Source organism: Rattus rattus, chromosome 2 (genome assembly GCF_011064425.1).
Source record: "Rattus rattus isolate New Zealand chromosome 2, Rrattus_CSIRO_v1, whole genome shotgun sequence".
NCBI classification, from domain to species: Eukaryota; Metazoa; Chordata; class Mammalia; order Rodentia; family Muridae; genus Rattus; species Rattus rattus.
Genome location: NC_046155.1, coordinates 137,763,210 through 137,786,799, shown reverse-complemented (window position 1 = coordinate 137,786,799; position 23,590 = coordinate 137,763,210). Strand labels below are relative to the sequence as shown.

Below are 23,590 nucleotides of genomic sequence, written 5' to 3'. Positions count from 1 at the left end.
TCAGCCTCTGTAATTTGTGTTGTTATAGTGTACTTTCTGATTTCTCTTGATATGAAATTCTCTTGTCTTTATTATGTTGCTTCTCCACGCATTTTCTACTATTTAGAATTATATTTCTTGTTGGTTTTCTAAAGAGATAAAGAAGGTAAAGAGTTAAATGGGTTAAGACATTGAGAAGGTTGGGAAGAGGTGAGGAGAAAAACATGATCACAAAATTATACATACACACTTACGTACTTACATAAATGTACATATATATGTATATTCCATATATACATATATATATATATGTAAATATATATATGTATTACAAATTAGTTAAATTTAGGTTGCCTGCATTCATATGGGAGAAGCTACTAAGAACAGGTATCTTCACAGAGCAAACATCCCTAAAAGAACCTTACTCGTGCATATCCCACAGACTTTAAATTGCCAATAAATACCCAGATCAGAGACCCTCTTCCAGCTATAGTGGGGTAATTTCTACCTTAAACTGATGCAAATCTTTTGCATAGTCTTAACTGTTGGGAATTCATGTGTTCATCTGCTCTATCATATAGAACATACTCTAATGATGTTGAATACTACTCCTTCTGCTTTTTGAGATAATGTTTCATAATGGACTAGGATTTGCCAAGTAGTCTAACTGAAGGGGCAAAAACAGTCTGTCTACCATTTCCTATCATTGTCTTGGAGTGGTAGTTCACAAATCACACTACCCCTGAATTTTACGTACCTATTCTACAAAGAAAATTCACATACTCATGTCTGTAAGACAAGTGTGTTGCTAATTAAGACACATCCCCAGCCTGCATATTTTGTTCTAAAAAGGATATGTAACACACTTAAAGTTTTCCAAGGACCTTAAATTTATACCCTGCATATAATCCTCCAATCTTCTTCCTCATCTCTATGCTTTCTCCTGAGATAATCTTCAAGTTGCAATTTTATGTTCCTAAATACTGGAATGAAAACTTAAGAAATAGGGAAATGTCTTTCCTCTTCCCTCATGAACCCAAATCATGTAGTGGAACAAGATCATGACTTAAGTGTGGCAATGAGTATGTCCCATGGGACACATGGCCCCACACATCAGGCAAAGTCCTAAACTACATTCAATATACTTCTTAATAAGTTGAGAATCCATTGAAATATGGACATGATACAGAGAGTGTCCAATATCAATCAGCTTTACATTGGTAAATTCCTTACCATAATGTTGTATTGTTATCCTATAGATAACACTGCTACAAAACATATGAGTAAACATTATGATTTTACCATCTTTCCTTAAGTTTCATCATTTCTAAAATCTTAGTTATTACAAGAGTATTAACGGTTTGCTTGCTCAAAGCCATACCTCAATAGTTCACACTACTCCTGGTGAGTAAGTAGACTTATATCATGGCTTAGAAGAAAAATCATCCCGTATACTATATACCTGGTCAGCAGTCCATGAAGGTGAAGTTTTAGATCTTCCATGAAAGCTCACCACAGCCATGTTTTTGAAACTGAATAATTTCTAACTACAATTCAATTTTGTGTCTTTTGAGGCATATATAATGTAACTCTCACCCTCACTGAAAACTTCATTTGAAAGCAGATGAAGACTAGAAGAGAATTACGCAACTAGTCCAAATGCAAAGAATAAATTATTGTGCTCCAAACACCAGTTGATAAATTAACACAAAAAAAGAAAAAAAAAGAGGGAGGGGGCATGAAACATATTATAACCAAGACTCAAAGACATTGTGGAAGACATAGAAAAAGGTGTAAGATCCAGAGAAACAATATATCTGCTGTGGGAAAGTGTCTTCTTGTTGCAACAGGAAAATTGGACCCAAAATATCTCAAAAATGGCAATATCAAAAAAGATTTTTTAAATGATGCCACATGTTCTTTTACCAATGTGAATTGGGGAAAATGTTATTAACCACACTGCTAACTGAAGACCTACAGGTAAGAAATAGGGGATATGGGAGAGAGGATGAGATTTCTCCTGGGACAAGTCCCTTATTAAGTTATTAAGTCTCAAGAAATTAGCTAAGCACACACATACCTATAAGTAATGCCTAATGGATATTTTAGTCAGTAATTAAACATGTCTAATTATATTTTATAAGAGTAGACCATGAATTTGGCAGCTAGTAAGGTACAAAAAAGGAAACTACAGGTGGACAAAAAGAGTAGAAATTATGTGACGGCATTACCTGTATAATTTAATTTGATTATTGAAATATTCATTGAAAAATGTTTCAAATATACTTTGAAAGTAATTAAAATGAAGTTACCATATGTTGGGTGAAACAATTACGTCCTTGACATATTGTGACAGCAAATAAAAAATTCAAAGTCAGGAGTATATTAATTTTGTGTATCAATGGTCAATGCCATTCTCCTCCCAGTAACACATGTTACTGTTAAGGTATCAGTTACTCTCCACAAACTGAATATATTATGAATTTAAAACACTGAACATAGACAAGATGATCTGCTTCCAAACTAGAAACTTTACTGGTCCTAATGAGCATCCATAATGTTGAAATGTACTTGGCACATTACCAGAAAAAAAATAAATCATCAATTTTGCTTAGATACAACACAGGAAACCTATAGAAGTGAACTCTGTGTAATATACATCACTTCAATGATGCCACATATAATACAGAAGTAACAAACAACTTAATTGGATTTAAGGGACATTCCATAAGTTGGACGCACATCTGATACTGGTAAAGTTGCCAAGATTCTGAGATGCTATAGGTTCTAGCTTAAAACTGTTATTCGGATAAGAAAATGTATCAATAAAATGATCTCTAATGTCATTAATCAAGGTATTACTTAACCCTTACCAGAGAAGCTTCATTTTGCATCAGATAGGAAATGGCCCAGAGACCCACAAGTGGACAATGTGAAGAGACTTTGGATAATTTGGACCTATATTGGAAGTCTTCATCAAATCTCTCTCCTCAAGCATCATGGATTTGTGCAGAAGAGGGGGTGAAAAGATTGTAAGAGCCATACATAATAGATGACTCCAAGGAAAATATCACTTCTATCCATGACAGACAAATAAATATATGACTGCACAGAGACAGTGGCAGAACACACAAGACCTTCAGAGATTCAAACCAGGCAAAATTCCCTTCAGTAAGCAGGAGATGTGGAAACGAAGTCCTCCATTGTTGGTGGGATTGCAACCTGGTACAAACTTTCTGGAAATCAGTCTGGAGGTTCTTCAGAAAATTGGCCATAGTACTACCTGAGGTCCCAGCTATGCCACTCCTGAGCATATACCCAAAAGATGTTCCAACATACAATGAGAAAACATGCTCCATTATGTTCATAGCAGCCTTATTTATAATAGCCAGAAGCTGGAAAGAACCCAGATGTCCCTCAACAGAGGAATGCATACAGAAAATGTAGTACATTTACTCAATGAAGCACTACACAGCTATTAAAAATAATCACTTCGTAAAATTCATAGGCAAATGAATGGAACTATACAATATCATCCAGAGTGAGGTAACCCAATCGCACACATACACACACACACACACACACACACACACACACACACACACACACAAGTATGCACTCCCCAATAATTGGATATTAGCCCAAAAGCTCAGATTAACCAAGTTACAATCCACAGACCACATGAAGCTCAAGAAGAAGGATGCACAAAGTGCAGATGCTTCAGTTCTTCTTTGAAGGGGGAACAAAAATATTCATAGGAGACAAAGAGACTATGTTTGGAGCAGAGACTGAAGGAATGGTCATTGAGAGACCGCCCCACCTAGGGATCCTGTCCAAATTCATACAGCCTTCATCCCAGTCACTATTGGAGATGCCAAGAGGTATATGCTGAAAGGAGCCTTATGTAGCTGTCTTCTGAAAGGCTCTGCCAGATTATGACAAATACAGAGGCAGACTCTTGCAGCTAATCATTGAACTGAGAATGGGGTCAATATTGGAGAAGTTAGAGAAAGTAATAAAGGAACTGAAGGGGTTTGCAACCCCATAAGAACCACAATTCCTAATAACTAGAGATCCCAGATATTAAATCACCATCCAAAGAATACACATGGACAGACCCATAGTTGCAGCTGCATATAGTAGAGAATAGCCTTGCTGAGTACCAGTGGGAGGAGAAGATTTGTTTCGGCCAAGGCTGGACCCCTTATCGTAGGGGATTGTCAAGGGGGAGAGACGTGACGGGGTAGATTGATGGGTGGGGGAACTCCCTCATAGAAAAGGGGAAGGGAGTATGGTATAGGGGATTTTGGACAGGATACTGAGAAAGGGGATAGATAATATTTGAAATGTAAATAAAAAATATCCAATAAAATAGAGCAAAAAAATAAATTTAACATTATACACAAAAGTATACTTTATATGTATGAAAATGGCCAGACAACATAACAAAGTATGTAACTTAGGAGATCTTTACTGACCCTAGAGAAAATAACTATCGTCTTTATGCTCCTGTTGAGTGATCTCCTCTTAGGAGACATAAATCAATGTGACTTGTAGATCAACTACAAAAACCATTTCAATGAAGTCCAGATCAAGGAACTCAGCTGAAAGGTTTCTGTTACTGAAGCATGTGTGATATACAGGCATTTGAACTAAAAATACTTGCCAGAGGGTAGTTAATGATGCAGGAAAGCAGAAGAAGAGATCAGTACCCAAACCCAAGACAGTTTCAACAGAGTCCTCCTTCCATAAAAAACTATTCACTGTTAATAAGTGCTCAATGTATGTTCATAAAACTTGCCAATATCTGTGCTGTCTGAATACCCTGAGCTGCTCAGCACGTTACAGGTGTGAAACTTTTATTTCAGAGGAAAGGACCATGAATAAGAAATATTCTTCATACATGATATGAGATGTTATAAAACTGTTTGAGAGAATAAATTATGTTTTAATGCTCTTCTGTCTTTATTTTTAAGATGTTAGCTGGGATTTAGTAAGAGTCAAACAGTGCATGTCTGTTGACATGTTGTTAGCACTGACTATAATAACTTTAGATAGATCCTGTGAACTTGATTTTGTTTTTAATAAACCACAAACTCAGCAATTTCTTGGGAAAAGGCTATATACTACTAAAATGTGCCATTGGTCTAATTGCGAATTATTTATTTTGTTAATATTTGTATATTTCTGTCTATGATATAGAACTTAATGGTAAAGGAAATGAAGTAATTTAAATTGCATTGCTATATTGCTTAAACAAGCCCTAGTGAAATATCAATAATATACTATAATTCAACTAATATGTTCTAGTCAGATACTTCAAATGTTAGTGGAATGTTACAATTATAAATTATGGTATTACCAAAGATCACAATTCTATGCTGTTTCCACATTTCCCATTTCAATATAAACTTACCGTTTATAGAAAAATGATTACGCCATAATGTGAATTGATGTCAGCTCTCTGCTTCCTCAATCTTCCTCAGTGTGGCTCATCAAATTTTCCATTCCTTGCAGCTTCTCTCTAGTGAACAGCTCCTTTAAAAAAGTCAAAGATAACACATGAGTTGCAGAATTGAGCCTTTCTGTCCACTGTCTATGCATGAACTCTTTTGTATAATTCTTAATTACAGTATGAACACCTACGAACATTTTGCCTCTGCTAGACTCACTTAAAAAAGGAAGTATCTAAGAATGCTGTGGACAGTATTAAGGAATTGGTATCTCAGCATGGGAATAAACTCCATAGGTATCCTCTGGCAACTGTACACTAGTTAAGTAAGATTCCCTCCACATTCTAAGATTGTAAGAAAAAAAAGTTCTTCTAGTTTTATGTACTTTTGAATATCTTCGTAAGGTTATGAAGCAGTCCGGAGCTCTTGTTCTTCCCTTGCCATAGATCACCTAGGAAAAGAGGAGAATGATTAGAACGGAGGCTCTATGTGGAGCACAAGATAATCTGATAAAAAATATAAGGCCCTTGTGAGAGAAAAACTCTTTCAATGGACAATCAGGAGTTAAATGATCCACGAGCATAAAAAGGCACACTATGCCATGCATAAATATCCGAAGGTGGGGGATTGAAATAATTAAAATCCACGATCAAGCTTAATAGTAGAGTAGAAAATAGCTGCTTGGTATGACTTCTTTTACATTGTTTTATTAATCATTTTATTCATTTACATTTCAAATGATATCCTCTTCCCAGTTTCCCCTCTGTGAACTCCCTTATCCCATCCACCTCCCCTTTGCCTCTATGAGGGTGCTTCTCTATACATCCAATCACACTCACTGCACTAGCATCCCCCTATGCTGGGGCATCAAGACTTCACTGGACCAAGCACCTGCCCTCCCAGTGATACCAGATAAGGCCATCCTGGAGCCATGAATCCCCCATGTATATTATTTAGTTGGTTGGTTGTTAACACTTTGGGAGCTCTAGGTGGTCCAGTTAGTTGATATTGTTCCTCTTATGGGGTTGCAATCCCCTTCAGCTCCTTCAGTCATTCCCCTAGCTCTTCCATTGTGGTGCACAGGCTCAGTCTGATGGTTGGCTGTAAGTTCAGTCAGGTGCTGACAGAACCTCTCAGGGAACAGCCATACCAGGCTCCTGTCATCAAGCACTTCTTGGCCTTAGCAATACTTTCAGGGTTTGGTTCTGCAGATGGGATGGAACCCTAGGTACAGTGATGTCTGTATGGCCTTTCCTTGTGTCTCTGCTACACTTTTGTCCCTCTATTTCCTTTCTTTCATGTTTATTGGATATTTTCTTTATCTACACTTCAACTATTACCCACTCATGATTTCACCTTGAGAAATCCGCTATCTCATCCGCACTACCCCTTCCTCCATGAGGGTGCTCCCCCAGCCCCTCCCTCCAGGACGATGCTCCCCCGCCCAACACCCCAACCCTCCTGCCTCCCCACCCTGGCACTCCCCTACACAGGGACATTAATCCTTCACAGGACTAAGGGCCTCTCCTCCCATTGATGACTAACAAGGCCATCCTCTGCTATACATGTGGCTGGAGCCATGGGTCACTCATGTGTACTGTTTGGTTGATGGTTTAGTCAACAATCCTGGGTTTAAAATTTTGAGATGGGTGACTGACCCCATCTTCAACCTGGAGCCATGCATATCTTACAGGAGCTTGTCTCTTCACATTCTATCTCCCCTTTGTTCGGTATTTCGGCTAATGTCATCCCTGACTGAGGTGCCTTCTATCTTTTACATGCATGCAGAACTACTTCTGGAAGCAAGAAATCTGTTTAATAGGGGTGCAATATCTTTTTGGGCACAAACTACATTTCTCCATATTTGAGGATATAAGTGGTATGTTTAAGAACAGGACCATTGGATTGCGATTGAAGCACTTCTATAAACTGTGTAACTATTATGGGTCTCTGAGCACATTCAATGGATGAAAAATATTGAGGCAAGAACAGGACCATTTACTGTGGGTGATGAAGGTGTAAATGATACTTTTAGCACCACTATTCATGTTTGAACTTAGGGTATATGGGAACACATTGGCCACTGATCCAGAATTGTTTAACTAATTCCTGCTACTGGAGGTTTAAACAGTGGCATATCTAGCTAAGGAATTGTATTACATGAGGAATTGATTAATGTGAGTACATCATAATTATTATCATATTTTTTATATTATACGAAAGCTTCTAAAGCAGTAGGAACAGACAAAACTTCCAATATTTCACACTACTTACACTTACAGCATTGGTTAAGGGTATAAACACAGAGTCCTACTCCTCATCAGGAAAGTACTGGCAGTTTATATCTGTAAGGAAAGGAAGAATCAAGTTTCTTAATAGAGATATTGAGAATATCAACAACAACCTGGGGCTGGCTTCATCCCAGGAATAGTAGGCCAAAACAAAATGAAATCCATATTTTATTTGTTTGCTATTTGATTGTGTGTTATGTTGTAATGGTGTTATGTTTTGTTCTTTAGATTTTCTGGGGTTTTGTTGCATATTCATAAAATTAGTTAGGTAGGGAGATAAGAATGACCTTGATGGCATTAAGAGAGAAAATTCATCAAAATATACTATGGATAATTACTAAAGAATTAGATACATAATACACCTAAATAAGTATGATTCTATGCATGAAATATCCAGTGAAAAGAAAGAGCAAAAGACAATAAGTTGCCAGAACACACCACCTATTTTGGCAACCTTTTAAGGAACCAAGCAAAAGTAAACACATTCTACACTACACTGGAAATATGAAATGGCACTGCAAGTTAAATTTTGCCTAATTCTGCTTTGTTCAATCTGTTTTGTACAATCTCAGAAATGGTGATGACACAATTCACCTTGTTTTCTGTCACAACCAAATGTTGTGAGGATCCCAATATTCAGAAAGTTTGCAGTCTCACTCTGCCTCTGTAACCAATTTTCCTCTGAGATTTTGAAAAATAAATGAATTTTGTTGTTTCCAGATTCAAATAGTGAATGAAAAATTTAAAGTACAACAAAATATAAACTTTTATCTAATTACTGCATAAATAGTCAATGTGGAAAGCAAATGACTTTATACTACCTTAGATCAGAGTAGTGGTCTCCAGTGTGATCTTCTCAGGATGCTGACAGGAAACATTGCATTAGTGCTTGAATTTGCAACCTCACTAAAAAGTACACTGAGATTCCGTATCAGAGATACCTGACATAAAAAAAAAAATAAAAAACACAAGGATAAATGAGTAACATAATACTTGAACGTCCAAGAGTATATTTAAGACTATTAATATCACCGATGGATTTTTACTGGCTTTAAGAAGACCTTAGTTATCAAAGCTATTAGAGACTAAGAGTATCCCAAATAAAGCAAAGGTTTATTACTTCATCTAAACTTCATGAGGAAATGCAATTAAAACCAAAAGTAACATGATATTCAGATAAAGAAAGGTAAAGATGGAGAAATTGAACTTTTGCTACTGTTTCAAAACATATGAAAAATTAGCTTCGATAAAGACATTTGAACAAGGGAAGGAAGGGAGGAACAGGGGAGGGAAAGGGGATGGGGATGGGGAGAGAGGGAACATGATCTGGTATTGTGTGGGGGAAACGGACTGAAGACCTGCGAGCCAGCAGAAAATATGTATATTTCAACATAAAATGAAAATTAACACTCCAAATATTATACAAAAATCATAAGGTTCTGCTGTGGGGTTGGGAAGATACAGGGCCATGAGAAGCAAGCCTGGAAGAAGAGTCAGCTTAAGTCATGTCCAAACCCTTGAAATCTCCTGAGATTGGCAGTAGTAAGATTTCTCAACAACCCTGCCCTGGGCCAGCATGTCCTTGTGCATGTAGCCCTGTTTCCCCACTTTTGTTCTACCAGAGGAGGTCATATAACTCAGTAGCTAGGTTAAACTTCCTTTTACCTTAGAAAATGATATCCACCAAATATTTAGAATTACTGATTATAATGAGACATACCCAGCACCTGGCCCCTTTCAGTGATGTACCTTTACCCTATAGTACCTAAACACTTTAAAAATAATTAAATAGACTTTAAACTACCCATTAATGCAAGTTGTGTCAACGAAGTTGCCTCTAGAGTGGATGTTCTCACTGTGCTCACTGCCACCTGAGACAATATTCCAACTAGGTATTTTAAGCTATTAAATAATTATGCCTCTCACAGAGGTCAAGGACAACACAAAATGACCTACATAGTCAACTAACCTCGACCCTGGGGCGCACCAAGACTGAACAACCAACCAATGAGTTGTAGGTTCTGCAACTAGAACTCCAACACCTTTGTACCATATGTGTGCCTAAGTCTTTATAGGGATCCCCTATCAATAAGAGCAGGGGATGTCTCTGCTTTGTTACCTGCCATTTTATGCCCTTCCCCTTACTGGACTCCCTAATTGGGCATCAGTGGGAGGGAACATGCTTAGTTCAGCTGCAACTGGATGTTCCAGGGTCAGGAATTACCCAAGAGGGGCATCTCTTCTTCTGAGAAGGAGGGCGGTATCATCAGAAGGAATCTGTATGGGTGGAACTGGTAGGAGAGGAATTATTATTTAGAAATAAATAATAATAGGTGCTCAACAATAATAATTAATAGAAAAATTCATGATTTGACAGATAATTAAACATACATGTGAGGAGGCAGTGGTGTAAAAAGGAGAATGGACATTATCTAAATACAATACTTATGTATGAATATTTCAAAAAACTTGTAGACATTTCATACATATGAAAGGAATTTAAACATAGGCATCACAGACTAGAGGAACCATTACCTTAACTGGATTTACTATGCCAAAAAATAATCTGTCCAGTGTTAGGAATGGACTGTTTGGTGGAGTTTTAGTCAATGGCGTCCCACAGAAGATCCCAGACAAGATATTGACAAGGCAATAGTTACTCTCTACAACCTGAAGATAATGCCCTAATGTTAAAGAAAGGCATCACTTACTTATGTAATCAACCATGGAGAAATTGTGCAGATACAAAACTTGAAGCTGCACATGTAATGGTCATGGAGTTGGAAGGTACTCTGCATGCTCCTGGGGGAAAAATAATCATTATCTCTCAGCTACAAACCCTGTAACCCACAATATTGACATGCCTACAGAATATACTGCTATAATTGTGGCACAAATTTTACTGAGGTAATCGCCTATTTTTTATTAGATTTATGGCCCAATACATTAAAATCAAGACTCATACAAAACACTGTTAATGTGCTCAAGAACACAAAAATGGGCCTACCAGAAAACCACTATAATTCTGCAAATGTCACATTACAATGAAGTGACTACTAATTACATAGTTATATCCATAGACCAGTGCATTACTTAACTCACATCAGAGGAGCTTCTTCCTGTAGTAGACGGGAACTAGCCTGGAGAATGACAACTGGATATTGCACAGACAGTGAGAGACTTTGGAGCACTTGTCCTGAGTAAGATTTCTTCATCGAACCTTTCCCCGGAAGCCTCACAAATCTATGGGGAAGAGAAATTAGAAAGTCTTTAGGAGCAAGAGATGATAGATGACTCTCAAGAAAAAGACTCTTCCATGTACAACAGGACCTAGAAACATTTGCACTCACAGCGATTATTCAAGCATACACAAGATTTCTGAGTTCAAACTGAACAAAAGACTCAGAGGTAAACAGGAGAAACGGAAATGGAGTTTTGCTTCTAATTAGAAGCTATGTGCAGTTGATACCTACTGGAAAAAAGAAAGCCAGTTTTTTTTTTTTCTCCAACATGTGTCATTGATTATATAAAAAAATTCAAGGGCAAACTATATGTCAGAAAGTAACTAGAAAACACAAAATGGTTACACATATACTCTTTCAGGTTCAGGAGGGGGCTTTTTGTTTCTTCTTCGCTTTGTTTTTTAGTTTCATTTAATTTTGGTATTGGTTTGTATTATTGATAGGTTTTATCATTGTTTTGTTTGATTTTATTTTTTGTTTGATTTTGGTGCATTAGGAGAGAGAGAAAGAACATGAAATTTGGTGAAGAGGAAAGCAGGAAGGAGTTGGGAGTAGTTGGAAGAGAGGAATAATATACTCTAAATATACGATATGAAAAACAATGAATTGAACCTGTGTGTGTTTGTGTGTGTGTGTGTGTGTGTGTGATAATACAACGCAGATCTGCCCAAATTAAAAATGATTATATACCACGAAGAGGAAAACATGAGACAAATATATAGATTTAAAATGTATAAAGAGTTAATGTAAAGAACAACTTACTACAATACTGGATAAGAATTATAGGATCCTCTTCAAGAAAACAGAGAAAAATATTGAGGTTCCCTAAATGCTTTCATTTTTTAAAAATTACCCAAATATTAGTTATACAAATAAAATTCCATAAGCATGATTATCAGTATACTATACAGATATTAAGTCACCCAGATAGTAATGAATTTTAAAAATAAAGCAATGATAATCCTACCTATAAACATAGAAATAGTTTGGGAAATCTTTCCCAAATATCTCATAAAAAGTTTATTTCTCTAAGACAAACACACACATACATAAACACGCTTAATATATTATATATAATATAAAGTATAAATATAAAATTTTATAAACATAATATATAATGTTACGAATTATGTATTACAATATAATATACGCTATTATACACATACATTATATGTAATGTACTGTACATATATATACATTTCATTTATGTATGTATACTTATTGTCTATATATGTATATGTGTATGTGTATATATATGTGTATGTATAGGTACTGAAAATAAAGGCCGATAGTAGACAGTGTACAAAGAATGAGAGGCTTGGAACACTCATTCATAAATGATATGTCTTTCAGGTCTCTATTCAGGGTTTGATGCTAGGTGGAAGAGGAGGAAAAAAGAGTATAAGAGCCAAAGATGATGGATAACTCCCATGGGAACACTATCTTTTAGACACAGGAGTGGTGATACACATATGAAGTCACTATAATTGTGGGAATGTGGCCAGCTGCTGCGATTCAAGCTAGATAAGATCTTAGCACTGAAAGGGGGAAGTGAACACATGAACGGGTTCCCATCACCAACTAAAAGGCTACCTCCAACTGATAACCACGTGTAAAGGAAAAAATATATGAATGAATATACTGATTACATTTGAAGGTTGGCCTCATGGCCCGAATTATCTGCCCAACACAAAGTAAGCTCAATGGTATCTTGTAGACTTTTGTCTCATATTGCTTTATTTCACCATTTTGTTGTATTACTGGTTTTTGCTTCTAATTTTGTGTTTTATGCAATTCTTTCTCTTGGGAGTTTTTTGGCCTGGGTTCCTCATTGTATTCTTGCTCTCCTGAAAAAACTCACTGTGCAGTCTGGCCTCGAACTCATGTTATCTGCCTGCCTCTGCCTCCAGAGTGCTGCGATTAAATGTATACACCACTTCTGTTTTATGTATTTTATTCGCTCATTCTCTCTGTCTCTGTCTCTGATTCTGTTCTCGTTCCCTCTGTCTCTGTGTCTCTCTGTGTCTCTGACTTTCAATCTCTCTCTCTCTCTCTCTCTCTCTCTCTCTGTGTGTGTGTGTGTGTGTGTGTGTGTGTGTGTGTGTTGCTCTGTGTTTTAATGAATGTCATTGTTAGTGTTAATGTCAGTGTGTGTTTTCAAGAGAGAGGGAGAAAGAGGGGGGCATGAAGGTAGGTCATTTGGGGGAGGAGAAGCTGTGATTGGAATATATTTTATAAAAATGTTTTCAATTAAAGCAATAATCTTCATAATTATAGAAAAAAACATAAATATTAGAAAAAATATATTGCAAATAATGTTAAACATTTTTTTGAAATATGACTTATAGTCTCTAAAAGGGGCAATTAACCAAATGCAGAGTTTAATTTTGGTGTAGCAAGGTTTACCAATTGGAAAAAGCATGGGTAGAAAATCTCTAGCATAGGGATAATTAGCCTACACCCACCACTAACGCGGTGGGTTATATTCAGTTTCTTTGCCTCTGTATACACTTACTGTGCTAATTCCGTTTTCTTCATGGCAATGCTGTGCATTACAAGTACCAGTAATTGATGACACCTAAAGTAGCATCCACCACAAAATGAAAAAGGAAACAAAAACAACATGAATAATAACAGAAAAACCTGAGTACAGCCTGAGTAAAATAACATCACAATGAATGAAATAGCCCATTTGAAATCACATAGACGATAAGAAAATACTACCATGCCACAAATATAGTAACTGTTTTCACTGTAACATTAAAAGAAGAGTATCATTCCTGCATAAATGATTCCCTGAAAAGACTTGTCTACAATGTAGTTTTCACAGGAAACAAAGAGAAAATAAATATATATCAATGCTATTAGTCCTAGCAGTGCACAAACTTAATAGTGTGGAGACAGACTGCAGAACTCTAAGGGACATACAACAAAGTGGGGATTTAAATTTGTGGAGTACCTTTTAAAACAGGAATTGTGCAAAATAAGTTCAAAATATCAAGTTTCAAGAAAATGTACACTGAAGTCTGTGTAAACAGTATTCTGAAACTTTATGATGCATTCCAGGATTCTTTTAGAATTTCATGTAGGGTATTTAATTTACATCATGTCTACCCTCCCTCTGCCTCCCAACTCTACTAATGCTCCCCATATTTCCATACAAACTCACAAGGCTGAGTACACTAAATAGAAATAACTGATTCTGAAAGTTTAACTTATCTACCAATGACCTGTTTCTCTGTTCAGAAATCCAAATTGAGATCCATGAAGGATGTCTTCCTGAAGGCTCAGATGGTCAGGTCACCTTTGCACGCTTATGATGGTCTGTGGGATTAATTTCTTGTTGAATTGAAGCCATTTCTCTAGGAAAAAAATGCAGAAAATTTATTTTGACTTGCAGTTTCAGTTCCATCATTGGAAAGTCACAGTGGCAGCATGTGTAACATAACTGATCACATTACATTCATAACTTAAAAGCAGGGAGCTTGTCCACATTTTTTAAAGAGAGAAAGAATGTATAGAGTTGAACGGGTTGAGACACGGGGAAGGTAAGGTATTAGGAGAGGGGAAGTGGTGATAAAATATATTCTCAATATAAAAAGCAGAGAGTAATAAATACTAATTCATTCAACTTCATGCAAGTACTCACCCTGCCTTCATCATTTTATACAATACAGGATTTTCCACTCAGGGGATGTTCTTAGTTACGATTAAGATGGTTCTTCAAATGACCAAGATGACCCCTCACAGATATTCGAAGGACTTGCCTCCAAGTTGATTTCAGATTCTGCCATGTTGAGAGCTACCACTGAACCACGAAATAAACATAGAGAATGTTCACATTTTGATATTGACAATATTTTGGAAACACAATAAATTTCCTTTACAATTGTTTAAAAAAAAACCACAAATTTAAATCTTACGACAAATCTTTTTAGCAATGACAGTGTAACCAAATAACAAAACCCCACAATCAAGATTCTACATTAGAGACACACATGACAATAATACAGGAAAGGTCTTGGGGGGAGAGGACAGGTGGGGAAGACTGACCCTGAGGAGAGGAGAGATGAAAGCTCTGTTTTGGGGATATAATATGAGGGAAGAATTAAAAACAGAATTAGGAAGAGGGAATGGAGGTATGGCTCAGTAATAAAGAGGACTGTCTGTTCTTCCAGAGAAACCAGGTTCACTCTCCTGAACACACATGGCAACTCACAAATGTCAGTAATTCCAGTTCCAGGGGATCTGACACCATCATCTGGCCACCAAATGCAACGGACAGTTATTCAAAGACAGTGACCTATATTCAAGCAAAAACATTACATAGATTTTTTTTATAATCTTCTGCTTTTACATTTTTTACATTTCAGTCGTTACCTACTTACTGGGCTGACCTCCCAAAGTTCCTCCTACAATACCTCCTCCCATCCTGCCTCCAAGAGGATTTTCCCATGCTCACCCACCAGGCCTCCCCACTCCCTGGGTCCTCAAGTCTCTAGAGCGTTAGGCAAGGATTCTCTCACTGAGACCAGACCAGGCAGTCCTCTGCTGTATATGTGTCACTGTCCTTCCACCAATTCTTCTATGCTGCCAGTTGGGCTCAATGTCTGAGAGATCTCAGGAGTCCAGGATAGTTGAGACTTCTGGTTTTCCTATGGGGAAAATGGATGTATCCCATGGTCAATGAAAGAAATTATGGGAAACAAGTAAAATATTACCAACTAACAATATATAATGTGATTATGATCATAGATGTAACATAAAATTAGTAACCACATGGTTTTTATAATTGGCACTTCTCCATTCCTTTCCAGAACACATAATCACTATATATATTGGTAGTGGACCACGTTTGCACTGTTCCAGGTATTTTCACATAGTGTGTGTGTGTGTGTGTGTCTCTGTGTGTGTGTGTGTGTGTGCGTGTGTGTGTGTGTGTGGTGTGTGTGTCTGTGTGTATCTCTCTGTGTATAACATAAAACTAATAATCACATGGGACATTCATATATACATGTGGTACATGTACAAATACATGGTGTCATTCAACAATGTGGTCATAGTTGGCCTAATAATCATATTCTACCTCCCCAGAGGTTGTCTAATTTCTACAACCTGATGGTTACACCCTATTACTGGAAATACTGTTTGTTTATGACATCAAACATGAAAAAATCAGATGGTGCCCAACTAGATGGTTCTGTCCTAATAACTAGAAATCCTGCAGTTGGAAGGTATTCTACATATTACTGAAAGTGTAAAGAACTCCTCAGTACCCCCAAGATACAAACTCTGAAATCTACAATAGGAATCTGCTAATAAGATAAATGGAGTAAAAGCATCACATATGTGTCCTAATTTAACAATCACTTTTTTTTTTCATAGGATTCAATGCCTACTGTATAGAATGTAGCCCATATATGAAAAAGATAATACAAAAGAGCCTGAGTCTACATGGCTCATAGGTGTAAAGGAAAACATATTACTACTACTTTGCTAAAGGAATTCAGCAGTGTAATAAACATCAAAGATCAGTGCACTTTTCAACACTTGTCATCAAAGATTCTTCTTGCACTAAATCAGAATCAATATTAACATAGATAATCACAACTAGACTATGTGGAGATAACAAAACACTTTGGAGAATTTGCTCATAAATAGGATGTCAACATCACACTTTAAACTTAAAGCTTCATTGATCTACTTGGATTCACAGGTAGGATTAACAGACTTATAGGTGGTTACTGACTCTATGGAAGAACTGTATTCCAGATACAAATATACCTGAACTAGCAGAGACCAAGGAAGCAAATAGTCCTATGTATATTCAATTTCATTATACCTAACATCCACAGGAAAAGCAATGAGTATCCTTATCAATTGAACTTTATTTTTCTATCCTGGAATGCAAATAACACCTGTTGCAGAAATATTTATTTAGTATTTTTTAGTCCTTGTTTTAGAGGCCTCTAAGGACTCTTCAACAATAACTAATGGCAGGACAAATGAATGTCACATCATGAATACCCAATTAACAATGCTAAGGCTTCAAGGACCATTTCATTTTATCCCTTTCTACCATTCTAAGATTTACAGAATTGAAATTTACAGCAAGCTTTCCCAACCTTCAGGGGTAACACTTGCATTTTCATCAATCATATACTTTGAGGACATCTATAAAAAGGGTCCTTGCACCTTTTGTGAAATATTATCTATTCTTGGCTATTCAGGTATACTCAATTTTCCCTTAAATGAATCTCTACATCTTCAAAACACTCAAAGATTAGTACTATGTCATTTACATAGAATATAAATTTTATACAGAGGGTGGGGAGAATAATGATGCGAATTCTTGAGTCACTAATCTCTACTAATCTTTGGTAAAGTAGTCAAACTTATTATTCTGAGGGATGCTCTGGAACTGTTTCCTTTTTTCTACTATAGGCTACTTGATTCTAAATGCCAGATAACTTTTTTATGTATGTAAGGCCTGTGGATCAGCTATATAAAATGTCTATGCACACAATACAGTACGAGAGCCTTTCATAATGACTTCCATTCCATAGCACATTAAATTTGTTGATAGATTTTCTACATATGGTTGGTCAAAACTTTGGAGAATTTTAAGTAAATTTTATTGACTTGGGCATTCGTACTTATGATTTATTCTTTCTCCTCATGTACTGTGAAGAACATTGGCTTTTTCAGATTGTGGTCTCTTATCTATGTGATGCATTATTACCTGTAACCTTAAAGATTTCCTAACCTTGTCATTCCTACATAAGATCCATAGTTCAAACATTGCTCTAGAGTAAATGCTCTGTCTGACGCCTACATTTTGCAATTATTTCACAATCTATAAGCAACCAATAAAACTTACCATATATTCAAAAATTTCTGGAAGTTATGCAACAGTCAGCTTCATTTTGACAGAGCAATTGTAAAGTGAATAAACAGTTTGGTGTCTCTAGTGAATATTGTGGGAAAGCCCAAAGGAAGCAGAAGGAGTAGAAAGGACAATCTATCTTCTTTAAGTAAATAAATACAAGATTACACGTGCTAGCCAAAAAATTGGGGACTAAAACCCAATGGTGTCATAATATTTCCAACGTCCTAAATGAGTATGCTATATGTGTTTGCTTCCCTGTGTTACTGGCAACAGATGGCCTAGCCCCTGGCTCTTGGATGCTAAAAATTATCATGAACTTACAAATTTTAGCAATCTTAGAGATAGAGTCCTGTATCTGCAGTTACCTTTGTATTTCCTTTAGAATATGTAAATTTATTTTCCCAATAATCTGACTGTGATACAAAGAGAACTCAGTCTTATACAGTCAGAGAAGCTGTCTACATTGAGCCACATCATCTGGTGCTACATATAATATCTTGATATTTCTTCCCTTATTTTCAATCATCTTGGAGACATGTAGGGCTTGTGGCCTTGCAAAGGGTCTAGCAAAAATATTTTAGAGAAAAAATGGAATGAGGTAGTTTGAAATAACAAAGCTGCATATGTGTGGAAAAATCCTCTTGAGGTCAGAGCTGCTGCCACTGAGAGTGCAATATGTGTATATTATATTCTGGCCATGCTGCAACATGACTCTCCATGAATGTCAATACAGCTAAGGTTTGAGTCATAGGAAATGGGACCCACCAACAAGTGAGTTTTTTCTAAAATGGCTCAGTTTTACATTTTCCTAACCATGAATGTGCAAATGACATTGGTGATACCATTTAAAGAAACATATTTACGCCTATTTTTATCTTCAAATTAGACTTAAGGAAGAATTAATGTCAAGAATTCAGTCCTTATGATAATTTATAAAACTTCTAAAGGGAGTCAATTTTCATCCCCCATAAATTAAGGGAGGTTTCCTAAACAGAGACAGCATTTTTCATACTAACACAATCAAGTAGTGTCTACTCTAATTTCAAACCTTGCCCTACACCCTTGAATTTAAGGCAAATTCAGTATCACTTTGTTTTCAGCTGATTTGTATATTGACAAAAATATGCTAATTTGTGACATAAAAACTATTGCTTTAAACTTACAATAAAGTTTTGATCCAGAAAATATATAATGAATGCTTAGTCAGGTATTAGTCTTAATGGAAAGACATGTAAACAATTCCGCTCTAAGTCCTTAAAAATTGATCAACTTACGGCGTATTATGAACTTAGGGGCTTTAAAAGGTTTAGAGTTGGGTAATTTTTAAGAAAGGGTAAAATTAAGAACAATAATAAAGTGGTGACATATCCCTTTTACTACATCCAGTGTTTGTGTGTGTGTGTGTCTGTGTGTGTGTGTGTGTGTGTGTGTGTGTGTGTGTGTGTGTGTGCATGTGTGTGTGTGTGTGTTTCTGTCTGTCTGAATATAAGTCAGACTTTCTTTTTCTCTTTTCTTTTCTCTCTGGTTCACAAAGAGTTAAAAAACACAGCCCTAGGCCTGGCCAGTGAGAGGCCTCAGTGTCAAAGTATAAAGAGACAAATAAATAAGTTTCATTGTTTCTTTTCTTAATCTCCTGATGTTATCAGGAGAAGATAATTGACAGAAGTCATTAGCTTCTGTCCCGAATAATAGTAAGGGAAGAGGTTAGAATGGCTAGAAGTTATCCAACTTTTCCTTTGTCTAACAGTGCTTCTCACCTCTGTACTGGAGTTTGGGGTGGGACCTTAGCACAAGGTAATGTCCCAGTTTGGGTATTCTAGCAAAAAGGCCAAGTAGATACTACAGCAGCCATGGAACAAGAACTGCAATGTGTATAAGTGGCAGCTACTCTGACTTCTCTATGCTGACCAAGATTCCAGCATCACATTTTGTGACTTGGCTGTCTCAGCGAAATTATGTTAAATGATGCAAATGTAAACTTAATTATGATTATGGTAAAATATCAGTTAGCCAAACAGAACACTTGATATCAGTGGTCCTCAACCTTTCTTATGCTGTGACCTGTAATACAATTTTGTGATAATCATCACTCATAAATTTTCATTGCTACCTCATAACTATAATTTGCTACTGTTACACATTGAAATGTAAATATTGATAAGGATGGAGGGAATGGCCAAAAATGACTGGCCCGGCTTGAAACCCATCCCACGGGAAAGAACCAAACCCACACACTATTGATACTTTGCTATTCTTGCCAACAGGAAACTAGAATTACTGTCATCTAAGATACTTCATCCATCAGTGGATAGAACAGATGAAGAAACCCACAACCAAAAATGAGGCAGAGCTCAGAGACTCTCGTGAAAGAGTGCAGGATAGAATTAAATGGAGCAGATGGGTCAAGGACACCACAAGAAGATCTACAGTGACAACTAACCTGTGACCATGGGGGTTCACAGAGACTGAACCACCAACCAAACAACATGAAGTGGAAAGACCTAGTTCCCTTACATATTTATAGCAGATATGCATGTTGGTCGTCATGTGGGTTCCCTAACCACTGGAGCATAGGCTGTCACTGACGCTGTTGTCTGCAATTGGATCCTCTTCTCCTAACTGGACTACATGGCTGTGTTTAGTGAGAGGAAGGGTGCTTGATCCTGATGTGACTTGATTAGCAGAGTAATGTGGTACCCTATTGGGGCCTCCCCTTCTCTAGAAGGGGAGGATGTAATAGTGGATCATTTTGCAAGGATAGAACTGAGAGAAGAGGAGAAATGGAAGGTTGTAACTGGGTTATAGAGTAAATAAATCCATTAATTAATGAAAACAACAATCAAAAATTACTAAATCCTTTACACAGCATGCTTGAAGAAAACACACTATCACCAAATGGCTATACACTTATATGTGCATTTGTCATCTTGTAATTTTTATTGTGGTCCCTCAAATGGATCCTCCTCTGTGATAATCTAATTTCTGTCCCTTCTATGAGCAAGAGGATGTAACTGTCTTTTCTCCTATGCATTTCTTATCTCTGTGTCCCTATTGTATATTTTCCTTACATGTTCCTCAATCTCATCATTCCCTATGCTTTCCAAGATGTTATTGTCAATTCATCACTCCATCATTTTATGACATGAAAATTTCTTCCTCTGAGAACTCTAAGTGATGAAATAATACAACATCACATTTGTGTTCTTGAATTGCCTTTACTGTTTCTCTATTGAAAATTTGTCCTAATCCTGAATTTTCCCCTCCTCAATTTTTCCACAAAGAAAAAGACATGAAGGAAATAAAGATAACACTGGACATACAATAACTGCAATATAATGTATGATAAAATGATAGGAAAAATTTTTATGAGTCCAAAACAATTCAGAAAACAAGATAGCCACATGAATAAAAATTGTTTTGCACACTGAAAAATTGGCATGAACAGAATGCTAATGAAGACACACTCATCACTAATTGAAGATTACAAATAAACAGAAAAATTCTGATGGCTGAAGTTCTTTCTACAAAAGTAGGTATAGGCCTCTCATATCACCTGTCATCAAAAACTTGAGTGGGAAGAAAAGGAAAAGAAAAAAATCCATATTTTACATAGCATTAACCGGTCATGAAATTGGATGACAAAGTAGAATCACTAAGATTCTTTATGGTAGGTACGATGATGGTAAGAAAGCTGATGCCTGTGTTCTATTAATTTTGCTCTCAGAAATCCAGGGGTTGTAAGGTAAAAGTATGGTCAAATGGAACATTTCTAATATCTCAGAGATTCTCATGGTGTCAGTTGAGATCTGCCCCTGTTATAGAAACCCCTTTTTTATTACTGGATATGTCATTTATTTACATTTCAAATGTTTTACACTTTCCAGGTTTCCTCTCTGCAAACCCCTATCCTACCCCCAACTGCCTGCTTCTATGAGGGTGCTCCCTGACTCCTCACCCGGGCATTTCCCTACACTGGAACATCCAGCCTTCAGAGGACCAAGGGCCAATTTTCCCATTGATGTCTGACAAGGCCATCCTCTGCTACATATGTGATGGGAGCCATGGGTCCCTCTATTTTTACTCTTTAGTTGGTGGTTTAGACATAGTGATTCTTAACAGAGGAGGTCCCCCAAGTGAGTATAAGAAAAAAGTTTTCTCTGGTTTCCTTCAGTTTCTAAAGGATGAAGTAAAACATCTTCTGAGACAACACTAGAATCAAACACTGAGTTAAGAATGACATACCTGAAAGCAGAATCATCAGAAAGAGAGACAGGTCAAAGCAAGTAAGAGAAATGAAAATTGTATTCTGGGAGAAGTACAATTTCAAGGAGCTATCACCCCTTCCTTTGTGTTGAAGCAGAAATGGAAAGTGGGATGAGATAGAGATTGGGAAAAGTAATTTAAGTGGGGCTTTTGCTTCAGCTGACAATAGATAAAATAGACAGTGGCACTTCAGGACTAAGCATGCATCTACTTCTTGGGGCTTCTTGGGACTATACAAAAGAAAGTCTCATTCCATTTCTCTGGTCCTTCTAATTCTTACTCGTGCTGCCATGTACAGTGTGCTATTGAGTTTTTGCAATCTCTCTTGGGCAGTTCTCCCTAAGTGATATAATTCATGAGTTATTATATTTGATCAGAATATTATGTCCTTGCATGTGTTTGTATGTGTATGTGTATAAACAAATGTTTTTATTTATGTGTGAAGTAAATATGTATGCTCAGAATAGCAAGAGGTCAAACTACTATTATTGTCAATTACAAATTTTACTTTTTTAAAAAATCAGTATTTGCTAAATAGGAGGAGTGATGGTTTGTATATACTTGGAAAAAGGAGTAGCACTATTAGTATATGTGGCCTTGTTGGAGTACATATCACTGTGGGCATGGGTTTCCATACCCTAGTCCTAGAGAACTGGAAGTCAATTTTCTCCGACCAGCCTTCAAATGAAGCTATCATCTCCTGTGCCATGCCTGGCTGGGTGCTGCCATGTTCCCCGCCTTAATGAAGATGGTCTGAACATCTAAAACTGAACCTAGCCCCCAATTTAATATACTACTTATAAGAGTTGCCTTGGTCATGATGTTTGTTCACAGGAGTAAAATTCTAACTAAGACAGGAGGGTAAAATATTACAGAAGTCAATGAGATTCAAAGACAAAATGAAGCAATGCCTTGAAGACATAACAGAACTGGCACATATAACCTCACAGAGACAGTGGCATTATTTAAGAGGGATTATATAAGTCAAAACCGCATGAGATCACAACACTGAGAAGGAAAATTCATGATCTGTTTCCTTACCAGGAACATATGTTCATTTGTCAACTACTCACAAGGAAGAGTACTTTTCTCCCATGAATTCTTACTGGGTATACAAACCACATTAAAAAGGCAGGGTCCATGCCAGTAGAAGACAGCCAAGTTAAAACAAATTTCATTGTATCATTGATATTTTCCTCATGCTGCTGTGTCAGAATTTATTTTTACATTATTCATAAAATGCTTGTATATTTCAGCCTCTGTAATTTGTGTTGTTATTGGTGTTCTTTCTGTGATTTCCCTCTATATGAAATTCTCTTGTCTTTTTTATGTTGTTTCTCCACCTATTTTATACTATTTAGAATTATATTTCTCATTGTTTTTCTAAAGAGATAAAGAAGGTAAAGAGATAAATGGGTTAAGACATTGAGAAGGTTGAGAAGAGGTGAGAGAAAAACATGATCACAAAATTAT

The 23,590-nt window shown here is 36.6% G+C and overlaps 2 long non-coding RNA genes across 2 annotated transcripts in view; both read right to left on the bottom strand.

Annotated features, from left to right (window-relative positions):
* LOC116892021 overlaps positions 1-5,620 on the bottom strand; it is a 71,523-nt gene extending 65,903 nt beyond the window's left edge. Inside the window, exon 1 of the long non-coding RNA XR_004386891.1 lies at positions 5,417-5,620. This is a non-coding gene — a long non-coding RNA (uncharacterized LOC116892021). The remainder of the gene's footprint in view (positions 1-5,416) is intronic.
* A 2,027-nt stretch (positions 5,621-7,647) lies between these two features.
* The window catches only part of LOC116892020, a 51,087-nt gene continuing 35,144 nt past the window's right edge, over positions 7,648-23,590 (bottom strand). Inside the window, exons 5-6 of the long non-coding RNA XR_004386890.1 lie at positions 8,545-8,587; positions 7,648-7,777 (exon numbers count right to left, since the gene is read on the bottom strand). This is a non-coding gene — a long non-coding RNA (uncharacterized LOC116892020). The remainder of the gene's footprint in view (positions 7,778-8,544; positions 8,588-23,590) is intronic.